Source organism: Hyaena hyaena, unplaced genomic scaffold (assembly GCF_003009895.1).
Source record: "Hyaena hyaena isolate Hyena2069 unplaced genomic scaffold, ASM300989v1 scaffold_489, whole genome shotgun sequence".
NCBI classification, from domain to species: domain Eukaryota; kingdom Metazoa; phylum Chordata; class Mammalia; order Carnivora; family Hyaenidae; genus Hyaena; species Hyaena hyaena.
Window position 1 is genome coordinate 419,231 of NW_024081120.1, and position 12,236 is coordinate 431,466.

General features: G+C 37.4%; 1 long non-coding RNA gene across 1 annotated transcript; it reads right to left on the reverse strand.

Moving 5' to 3' along the window:
• Positions 1–3,353: 3,353 nt before the first annotated feature.
• Positions 3,354–12,083, reverse strand: LOC120246784. Its single transcript, XR_005532143.1, has 3 exons — positions 11,941–12,083; positions 10,426–10,443; positions 3,354–3,483 (listed from the first exon to the last, which is right to left on the reverse strand). It is a non-coding gene; the product is annotated as an uncharacterized LOC120246784 (long non-coding RNA).
• Positions 12,084–12,236: the final 153 nt, after the last annotated feature.

The following is a 12,236-nucleotide window of genomic DNA, read 5'->3' on the forward strand; positions in this document are numbered from 1 at the left end:
TAAACCGACTGAGCCACCCTGGCGCACCTCACCATTTAAAATTCAATTGAATTACAGGGATTAAAAAAACCTTAAAAGCATAGAAGTACTGGAAGAAAACATAAAGAAATTCAATGTTTTAATATAGGAGCTGAAAAATCTTTCTAAGAAATTAAACTTAGAAACCACAGTAATAAAGATAAAATCATCAAAAAACAAAAACAAAAAGAGAACACAACTACAGAACCTCTGTATAGTAAAAGATTCACATAAACAGTTAGAGAGTGCATTAGTTCAGATCCATCTAGAAGCAAACCCCCAGTCAGAAGTGGTGGTGGGGCTTTGGATCTGGATTCAGGAAACAATGTGGAGCAAGCAAAGAAAGGAGACTGGGTAGGGAGAGTCTTAACTTCCAGGTTTCACAGTTAAAAGATAATCTTTGCTATTCCAATAGAGTCCTCAATCGAAAGTCACATGTAAAGACCACCTATTATCACTGGAATGGGCCTGCTTCATATCCTTCCTGCTCAGCCACTGGTGGGAGCAGCTCTATGGGAGTTGCAAAGTGTCTTATGTGAGGGAAACTGGCAGCTGATCCAGAAAGGAAGCACTGAGGACCATGAAACAATATTGGTCCCTGCAGAGGGAGATCTGAGTAGCATATTTTCATTTCTATTCCAAAAGACATGAAAAAAATAAATTATTATTAATAAAGGAACCCAATAGAGAATATTGTAACCTGATAGAAAAGGGTATGATATCAGCAAACCTACCTATATGTAAATAATTTATTTATATCATAAAACCTGTGAAAATATACTTAACTTTTTTCATCAAAGAAAGAACTCAAGTGACAAATATAAATTTTCCTGTATTGGATTGGCAAAACCGTCAAAATATTTAAATTTTCACTATAATATATGTCACAAGCAAGTTTTTAAATTTTATTTATTTATTTACTTATTTATTTATTTATTGAGAGAAAAAAAAGGGCGTAAGTGCGGGGGAGGGGAGAGGAGCAGAGAGAGAGGGAGACACACCATCGGAAGCAGGATCCAGGCTCTTAGCTGTCACTACAGAATCCCTCTCGGAGGTCCAACCTACAGACCATGAGGTCATGACTTGAGCTGAAGTCAGAAGCTTAACCTACTGAACCACCCAGTTGCCCCATGGCAGTAAGCAATTTTGAAGGAACACTGAGTCATAACTCTAAAACTTAAACTTGCAGTTTATTTTAGTGAACAAGTGAGTCACTTCCGGTTTTCTAGTACAGTGTTATTTATAATGGTGAAAACATTTGAGGTGTCCTAAAAGTCCCCCATTAGAAGAATGGTTAGGTCAGTCATTGGGTAACTCTGCCTCAGTTTGTCCTCAGTAAAGTAGCTATAATTTCTACCTCACAGATTTTTTGGTTTGTGAAGATTTAGACATGACATTTACAGGGCTCAGAATATGAACCAACATATATTATGTACTCAGTATTTGATAGTACTCTTTCACATGGGGAGATATTATATTATTAGAACAATTAGACAAATAAGCATATATTACTGATTAGACAAATTGAATTTCTTTATTTTTTCTTCCAGTAATTCTATACTTTTAAGGTTTTTTTTTAGTCCCTATAATTCAAATTATTGAAAAGGAATTCTTGATTTTTATTTGCTGAAAAAGAGCATACTAATATTCTCTGCCAATATAAATGTGATATTTTAGTAAAAATAAGACTTAAAAGTATGAGTATATGTGCAACTATACATAAAAATAGCTGAACAGATAGCATATAAACTGTTAACAGTGATGCATTCTGCGGCATGAGAAGAGGTTAAAGGTGGGCGTTTTCACTATTAAATAAAATCGTGTATTTCGACTTGTAGTTTTTAAGGAGCACATATCTTTTTATTTATGAAATTACAAAAAAATGAATAGAATCAGTAATATTTCAATAATACACAAAATAATGCAAAAAATAATTTCTAAAACTAAAAATGTCAATTAAAAATGTGTTAGCTGTAGTATCATTTACACATTTGTTATCTTTTAGAAAGGAATTGTATGTTTGGTTCTGATTTGTGTTTTCTCACTCCCAGGTTTAATATTCTTAGAATTCTAGAATTCTATATTTCTACATCACTGTAAGAATGGAAACTGAAAATCTAATAAGGAATTAGTGATGTAGTTGTAAGTTAAAAGAAGACACAGATTCTGTGACCAAAATTCTTAGCAATGGATTTCCCATCTTTCCTATATATTTTTGTGTGTCTCTGCTTGTGCCTGGTTGACCAATTACAAAATTTTCAAAGATTATTGTAGAACCAAGACAGCCCCTCCCTTATTTGGGAAGTACCTCCTCAAGCCATTTGCTTCAAATGTACTAAGCCAATTATTGCTCCTACTACCACGATCAATTAATTGCTTATGTACATGCTTTGAACCCAGACAACAATAATAATCTAATTTAGATACAGCAATTGAAAGATGGAACGTTTTTTTTACCCAAACTTTATCAACAAGAGCACTTGCCCAGCATTTTGTAACTGAAAATTGTGGAGGAATCTTTCTAGTTGCTAGGCTTTTAGTGTTGTGAATCAGTCTTGAATCTGGCCATATCTCAATGTTTCACAATTTTCCCTGGAATGTGTGGGATATAACGAAACTGATATAAGAAAAAACCTGGGGGTGGTCAGAGAAGGGGAGAAACATGGACAGATATTTTAATGACATCCAAGTTCCTTAATTGTTTCCATTGGAATTTCAATGGGAATTTCTCCTGTGTCCTTGCGTGCGCTTTGTTAATGAGTCAATACATCTGCCCCTTTCATAAGCAATTTTGAATTGCATTTCTCTTCCTTTCAAATAGTCCTGTATTACATAGATACGTGCAAATACATAAACTTACATAAAATTTCAAGGCATTCTTCAGAATCATTGAACTCATCATATAAACCAGGATATAAACCACTCATACCCAGGATGTGAACCACTCTCATAGAGTGATTAGTGATTGCCTAATTTGTTTTTTGTATCTTCTAGATACTATGTTTGTCCGCTTAGGAAGAAACAGTATTCTTTATGTCTCCTAACCTCTTCAGTCATGGATTGTCATGTTTATCCTTCACTATGATGCTTATTTTGAACTGATTATTTTTTATCCATGTATGTATCCTTAGCTACATTTTATATTAGAAACTAGAGTCTTTCTGTCGATAGAGTTGGGCATGAACAGTGGGGTAAGGGAGGATAAAGTGTTGAAAGTAACACCACTCAAATTCTCTTAGAAACTGGACTGAGCACTGTACGGTTACTTGGGGTTTTTTTTTTTGGTCAATGTACAATCTATAGGAAAAAACAAAACTAGTCAAGTTGATGATGTTTTGCATGATGTTCCCATGAGAAGCAATCATTATTTGCCAACCAAAGTGCCTGTAGTTTTCATTTCTCTTTAGTTTTCAGTGTGTTACAGAGAAGAATCTTTGTCCAGCAGTTGCAGTGTTCCAGGAATTCCTAGAAAAGACAAAGACAGACTCTTACTGGAAAGACATTAAGAACCTCATAAATTTCACTGATCTCATGCATCCAGGGCAAGCCAAGGTAACAGTGATATAAAATGCATCTTTCAACATAATTTGACAGATATACAAATAAAAATAAATAATTAGAATAATTTCTTTAATACACCAATAAATATTTTCTTTAATACACCAAGGGAGACTGTCATTAATGCCCATTGTGGGTCCTTCATCCATTTTGAGTTTATTTTTGTGTATGATGTAAGAAAGTGATCTAGTTTCATTCTTTTGCATGTTGCTGTCCAGTTCTCCCAGCAACATCTGTTAAAAAGGCTACCTTTTTTCCATTGGATGCTCTTTCCTGATTTGTCAAAGATTAATTGGCCATACATTTGTGGGTCCAATTCTGAGTTCTTTATTCTATTCCTTTGGTCTATGTGTCTGTTTTTGTGCCAATACCATACTGTCTGGATGATGACAGCTTTGTAGTAGAGGCTAAAGTCTGGGTTGGTGATGCCTCCTGTTTGTTTTGTTCTTCAATATTACTTTGGCTATTCAGGGTCTTTTGTGGTCCATACAAATTTTAGGATAGTTTGTTCTAATTTTGAGAAGAATGCTGGTGCAATTTTGATTGGGATTGCATAGAATGAGTAGAATGCTTTGGGTAGTAATGAAAATTTAACAAAATTTATTCTTCTGATCCATGAGCATGGAATGTTTTTCCATTTCTTTGCATCTTCTTCAATTTCCTTCATAAGTTTTCTGTAGTTTTCATCATACAGATCTCTTATATCTTTGGTTAGGTTTATTCCTAGATATTTTATGTTTTTTTTTTCTGTAATTGTGAATGGGATCAGTTTCTTGATTTCTCTTTCTGTTGCTTCATTGTTGGTGTATAAAAATCCAACCGATTTCTGTAGATTGATTCTGTATCCTGCAACTTTGCTGAACTCATGGATCAGCTCTAGTAGGCCTCAGGTGGATTCTGTCGGGTTTTCTATGTAGAATACCACGTCATCTGCGAAAAGTGAGAGTTTGACTTCTTCTTTGCCAATTCTGATGCCTTGGATTTCCTTTTGTTGTCTGATGGCTGATGCTAGGACTTCCAGCACTATGTTAAACAACAGTGGTGAGAGTGGACATCCCTGTCGTGTTCCGGATCTCAGGGGGAAAACTCTCAGTTTTTCCCCACTGAGGATGATGTTAGCTGAAGGCTTCTCATAGATGGCTTTATGATGTTTAAGTTCCTTCTATCCCGACTTTCTTGAGTGCTGGGAGCCTCACCGGCCTCTCTGGATGGCAGTCACAGCAAGGAAATGGCAATGTTTGCAGCTCCTGCCATTAGAAATGAAAACCGGTATCTCCTTCTGCTACTACTAGCTCATGTTGGATATAAGCCTGCTGGTATTGACCAGGCCTCACAATATTCCATATCAGACCCATATTCTGAATACAGATACCTCATAAGGAAAAGCATATTCCTGCCTTTACAAAAGAGATTTTAGATGAAAGCTCTGTGGGCGATTGTCAAAAGGCTCTTCCTATGAGCCTTGCAGTTCCGAGACTTAGGGGGTTAAGAACATAAGAATTACAATTGAGCCTGGTCCTGAGACAAAGGGCCTATTTTGGGGTTAAGAGCAAAACATAGTTACTACATATATCTTTGCTAATTGGTGAAACATAACAGTCCCTTCCTCAAGGCCTACATTCCACAAACACCCTCCCTTACACTGGCAGCTGGGATGAGGATAGATAAGAGTAACTAAAACATAACCCAGGGGCAAAAGATTGACCCATTCAGGGCCCCCATGATAGTTTCCACAAACAAACCAATTTCGAAACATTCATCCTCTTGAGAGCCAGACAAAATATTCCTAGCTTATCTATATACAATTTGACCTATATGTTATCCTGTTTTTCACTAAGAACATTCTGTTATTTCCTTGGTCAGAATAATTCTGCAATTGATATCACAAAAGTCCTCCTATTGTAAGAAATTCCTTTCTCTGACTTCATCTTGTTGCTGAACCTTTAAATAAAGACACAAAAACTGACAGGACAGAGATGCTTGCCTGGTGATCAGAAAGAATCTCGGGGCTCTCTCACTCTGTCGCTGACACTGTCCATCCTTCAGGGACCCCTGGACCTGCCAGAGCCGGCTCGGCCTCCAGCACTTGAGGGTCTTTATGAAGAAGGGATGCTGTATTTTGTCAAATGCTTCTTCTGGATCTATCGACAGGATCATATGATTTTATCTTTTCTTTTGTTAATGTGATGTATCACATTGATTGATTTGTGAATATTGAACCAGCCCTCTAACCCGGGAATGAATCTCACTTAATCATGGTGGATAATTCTTTTTATGTGCTGTTGAATTTAATTTGCAAGTATCTTGTTGAGGATTTTTGCATCCGCATTCAGTTAGAATATTGGCCTATCGTTCTCTTTTTTCTGCTGTGTCTCAGTCTAGTTTGGGAATCAAAGTGATGCTGGCTTCATAGAATGAGTCCGGAAGTTTTCCTTCCATTTCTATTTTTGGAATAGCTTGAGAAGGATGGGTATTAACTCTGATTTAAACGTTTGGTAGAATTCTTTAGGAAAGCCTTCTGGCCCAGGGCTCTTACCTGTTGAGAGGTTTTTGATAACTGATTCAATTTCTTCACTACCTAAGGGTCTGTTCAGATTTTCTATCTCTTCCTTTTTTTTTTTTTTTAATGTTTTATTTATTTCTAGGAGAGAGAGANACTGAGCCACCCAGGCGCCCCAGCTTGAACTCTCTTCACAGACTGAAACAGGCTCCGGGCTCTGAGCTGGCAGTCAGCACAGAGCCCGACGCGGGGCTCGAACCCACAAACCGCGAGATCATGACCTGAGTGAAAGTCGGATGCTTAACCGACTAAGCCACCCAGGTGCTCCTCTATCTCTTCCTTTTTGAATTTTGGTAGTGTGTGAGTGTTTAGGAATTTGTTCATTTCTCCTAGGTTGTCCAGTTTATTGGCATATAATTTTTCATTGTATTCCATGATAAATGCTTGCATTTCTGAGGGATTTGTTGTAATAGATCCACTTTCATTCATGATTTTGTCTATTTTGGTGCTCTCTCTTTTTGAGAAGTCTGGCTAGAGGTTTATCAATTTTGTTTATTTTTTCAAAAAACCAAATATTGGTTTCATTGATCTGTCAACTGTTTTTTTTTTTTTTGATTCTATACTGTTTATTTATCCCCAGATCTTTATTATTTCTCTTCTTCTGCAGGGTTTGGGGTGCTCTTACTGCTCTGCTTCTAGTTACTTTAGGTGCATTGTTAGATTTTCTGTTTGTGCTTTTTCTAGTTTCTTGAAATAGGCCTGGAGTGCAATGTACTTTCATCTTCGGACTGCCTTTGCTGCATCCCATAGAGTTTGGGATGTTGTATTTTTGTTTTCATTTGTTTCCATATATTTTTTAATTTCTTCTCTAATAGCCTGATTGGCCTATTTGTCCTTTGGTAGGGTGTTCTTTAACCTCCATGTTTTGGAGGTTTTCCAGACTTTTCCCCTGTGATTGATTTCAAGTTTCATAGCATTGTGATCTGAAAGTGTGTATGTATGATCTCAATTCTTTTAGAGTTATTGACGGCTGCTTTATGACACACTGTGTTATCTATCTTGGAGAATGTGCCATGCATACTTGAAAAGAAAGTGAATTCAATAGCCTCGGGATGTAGAGTTCTAAATCCATCAAACCTAAATCCATCTGTTCCAATGTGTTGGCCAGGTCCATTGTTTCTTTTTTTTTTTTTTTTAATGTTTTATTTATTTTTGAGAGAGAGAGAGTGAGCAGGGGAGGGTCAGAGAGAGAGAGAGACATAGAATCGGAAACAGTCTCCAGGCTCCAAGCTGGCTGTCAGCACAGAGCCCGATGCAGGGCTCAAACCCACGAATTGTGAGATCATGACCTGAGCCCAAGTCGGATGCTTAACCACAGAGCCACCCAGGCGCCCCGGTCCATTGTTTCATTAGTGATTTTCTGTCTAGGGGATCTATCCATTGCTGTAAGTGGAGTATTAAAGTCCCCTGCTATTAGCACATTCTTATCCATAAGATTGTTTCTGTTTCTGATTAATTGTTTTATGATTTTGGATGCTTCCAAATTTAGTGCGTAGACTTTTATAACTGTTAGTTCTTCCTGATGGATAGACCCTGTAATTATTAGAATGCCCTTCTTCATATCTTGTTACTGCCTTTACCTTAAAGTCCAGTTTGTCCAATATAAGTATAGCTACTCCAGCTTTTTTTTTTTTTTACTTCCAGTAGCATGATAGATATTTTTCCATCCCCTTACTTTCAATCTGAAAGTGGCCTCAGGTCTAAAATGAGTCTCTTGTAGACAGTAAATAGGTGGTTTTTTTTTTTTTTTACCCATTCTGATACCCTATGTCTTTTGATTGGAGATTTTAGTCCATTTAGATTCGGTGTTATTATTGAAAAATATGGATTTAGAGTCTATGTGTTCTCTGTAGGATTCCTGCTTGTAGTGGTGTCTCTGGTACCCTGTGCTCCTCGCAACATTTCTCTCATAGAGTCCCCCTTAGGATTTCTTGTAGGGCTGGTTTAGTGGTGATGAATTCTTTCAATTTTTGTTTGGGAAAACCTTGATATCTCCTTCTATTCTGAATGACAGGCTTGCTGGATAGAGGATTCTTGGCTGCATATTTTTTCTGTTCATCACATTGACGATTTCCTACCATTCCTTTCTGGCCTATGGGGTTTCAGCAGATAGTTCTGCAACTACTCTGATAGGTCTCCCTTTGTATGTTAAGGCCCTTTTATCCCTAGCTGCTCTCAGAATTCTCTCTTTGTCCTTATATTTTGCCAGTTTCACTATATGTCATGCAGAAGATTGATTCAAGTTACGTCTGAGGGGTGCTGTCTGTGCCTCTTGGATTTCAATGTCTGTTTCCTTCCCCAGATTGGGGAAGTGCTCAGCTATAATTTGTTCAAGGACTCTTTCAGCTCCTTTTTCTCTCTCCTCTTCTTATGGAATTCAAGGAAAGTTGTCCATTTGATTGCATCACTCAGTTCTCGAGGTTTTTGTGTTCCTGGATCAATTGATCTCTCTTTTTTTCGGCTTCCCCTTTTTCTATAATTGTGTCTTCTAATTTACCGATTCTCATCTCTGCCTCTTTAATCCGTGCAGTGGCTGCCTCCATTTTATTATGCACCTCATTTATAGCATTTTTCAATTCATCACAACTATTTTTAAGTTCCATAATCTTTGTAGCAATAGCTTCTATGGTGCCTTCCATGCCTTTTTCAAGCTCACCGATTAATTTTATGACTATTGTTCTAAATTCTTGGATAGTTATGTTGCTTATATCTGTTTTGAGCAATTCTTTCACTGTACTTTCTTCCTGGAATTTCTTTAGAGGAGAGTTCCTCTGTTTCTTCATTTGAGCTAGCATTCTGTCTCTTGTAAGTTTTAAAAGCTTATATGTTCTGCACCTGTGAGTTCTGCTATATTAAAGGACGCACAATGACTGTCCACGGCCTGTGCATTCAGAAAGTGTTCTTTTAATGGTGTCCCTTGGTCTCTCTTTTTGTCCGTTTGGTTATTTTATTTCCCTACTCATGGTTATATTTGGGACTCTCCACCATGTGTACTTTGGGTTGTTCCTTGAGATAGCCCTGAAAAGTAAAACAGACAAACACACTAGGAACAAAAGCACGCAAAGGCACAGACAAACAAACATGCAAACCGCAAGGAGGAAAAATAAAACAATACTCTAAACAACAACAACAAAAGACAAAGAACAGTCTAAAAGCATAAAACCAGTAATCCCAGCTACAAATAAAGAGCAGGGTGGAGGCAGTGATGATGGAAGAGCATATATAAAGAGAGAAATGACAGGGGTGGGGAGAAAGCGAAATTGAACATTGACCAGGTAGACAGACTAAAAGGCGTAATTCAGAGAGAGAAAGAGGAGAATATGGTAGGAAGCAAGGAGAAAGAAACGAAGATAATGTTACCCAAAGAAACTATATAGTCTGATTATTCCAGAGAGAGAGAGAAAGGAAGGTAATGATGGAGGTGTAGGATATGTATCAAGAGAATGGATTAAATGTGATTGTTTAAGCAAACCAATGACCAGAGTGCCCAGTCCAGGGGAGGGGAGAGATAAAAATTAGATAAGGGAAAATATATCTGAATAGCAAGAATTAATCTAGAAGTAATCATGGCAATTCATTAATGTTAGACTTGCCCTGGGCTCTGGTAAAAAAACAAACAAACAAACAATAAAAAAAAAAAAAAAAACAGTTCTCCAGCACGGATGGGCATGGTTTGGTATAGGCAGGACTTAGCCTCCCCTGTGGTACTGAGGGCCCAAAATTTGTACAAGCTTGCTATTTCTGTTCAAACATACAGTGCCATGAAACTGTTCCTTACTGAACTCAAAAGATATCAAAGGACTTGGGATTAATTGTCTTATCTGGATATCTTTTTTTGTTATTAGAGAGATTTGAAAGGGATTATAATATTTCTCCTTTTTTTTCAAACAGAATTAGGGTCTGAGCAAAGCCTCTTGTGTCCTACCAACCCCCAAGTTTGTTGGTGATGGAAGTCCAAATTTGCTCTAACATACTATAAAAGCTCTCATAACCAGAGCACTAAAGCTAATTTTGTAATATATGAATTATACCAAAGAAAATTTAAAAAAAAAAAAAAAAAAAAAATAAAGCCTTGGTTCAAAAGCATAATTTGTTCCAGAAACATGCTTGTCATCCAAAGCATTTGTCTATCAAAGCCAATTTCTCCGTAATAAGTAATAGAAACTCAGATGATTTGTTCCAAACTGAAAAGTGTTCATATGAAAATCATTACAATACTGCACTATAATACAAAATAATAAAGAAAATAAAAAATATAAAGAAAAATAAACAAATTAATCTGTACTTACCTTTGAAAACCTTTGTGGCTGGTGTGAAGGAGAAAAGAGAAAAGGATAAGTTTCATTATAACTAACGGATGTTGACTGCACTACAGTATTAATAAGCTCTTGTCATACGCTCTACGTAATGTAACTGGCAATAAGGCAGCAGAGGAAAGGGACTATATCTGCAGGCAGCCTGACCTAGAATGAAGCAGAGCATTCTTAAGCTTACTCTTGTATGCAGAAGCAAAGGACTGCCCATAGGTGTTTTGAAGTGACAAAATATACACCAGTGCCAGTAGCGGACACCTTCCAATGTTCTGAAAAATCACTGATTTCTGCCAAACACCATGGCCTGAGACAGAGCATCAGGGCATGGGAGACAATCACCCACAACTTCACAGAGAAGTAGAGAGAGAGACTCACAGACACAGAGAGAGTGAGAACCATTGGCTCAATTGTCATGTGACGTTTGGCATCATGTACTCCTTGTATTGCAAGACATCACTCACTTGTCAAGTTAAAATTTATCATCTTTTTTTTTAATATTTTTTTATTTTATTTCTAGAAAAGAGAGAGACACACAGCGTGAGCAGGGGAGGGTCAGAGAGAGAGGGAGATACAGACTCTGAAATAGGCCCCAGGCTCCGAGCTGGCAGTCAGCACAGAGCCCGACGCGGGGCTCGAACCCACGAACCGCGAGATCATGACCTAAGCGAAAGTCGGACGCTTAACCGACTAAGCCACCCAGGCGCCCCTAAAATTTATCATCTTATGGAACACTTGCAGAACAGAACAAGTTACTCACAATCCAAGATTTTACTCTGTGTGTATAGATGTATAATATAATATATATTATATATAAAATTTTTTAAATATATAAAAATTTTAACATATATTTTTTACTGATCTATTCTTGGTTCTGAAACTTTTGCATATCATGTCCTGGATATTCAACATCAGTCCAATGAGACAGAAAACATTTCAATGAAGTAAGCCACAGAAACGAGATTCAAACTAGGTAAAGCCACATGTAGGCCAAGAGTTTTCAAACCTTTTTCCTCAAACTGAAGCTTCCAGCTCCTAAAAAATAATACATGTTTCTCTTACCATACACCTAAGCATATCTCTCCCCTTTTGGTCATAAGAATCTCTAGAATTCTGTTTAAGTGCCAATAATGTGAGGTAAGGAATGAACCCGGCTGGCATGCTCACAACGGTCAAATTGTGTTGACCTTTCTTTAATCCAGTACATTACTCCACTCTTAACTTACAATATGACATATTTGCTTTCTAGATATTAGTGAGATGCCTTACTAGACATATTCCTAGAAGGCCAGAGAAACTGGTTTCTAATCCATATGGAATAACCCACAGGTGAATTGCTTCCAGGTAGACCACAACGTATCTAGAATATAATCTTTATATATTTATATATAGTCTTTACATATAATCTTACGTATTTAGATTCTTCAGAGTAGACCAAAGAGAAAATCTGGGCTGCAAGGCTCAGTTACAAATGTGGAATGGTACTGTACTTACCACTGGCAGTCCATGACCTACATCTTCTGAGACCAGAATCCATTATGGTCTCTGATTAATTTATGAATTGAGCTTTTGTTCAACAAAGGCCTGTCCTGGGCAGTGCCTGTGTTCACTGTAACTATGGCACTGTGCTAAGTACCCTAAGAACTAGGAAGAAGAAAAAGAAAAGATGATATGGTAAGGAGGCACCACAGTCCAGAGTAAGTGCTCTGGGAGTCACTACACTGGGCTTGAATCCCAGCTAAGCCACCACCATCTGTGTGACCTGAGGGGCGGTCTAGATTGTAAATGTT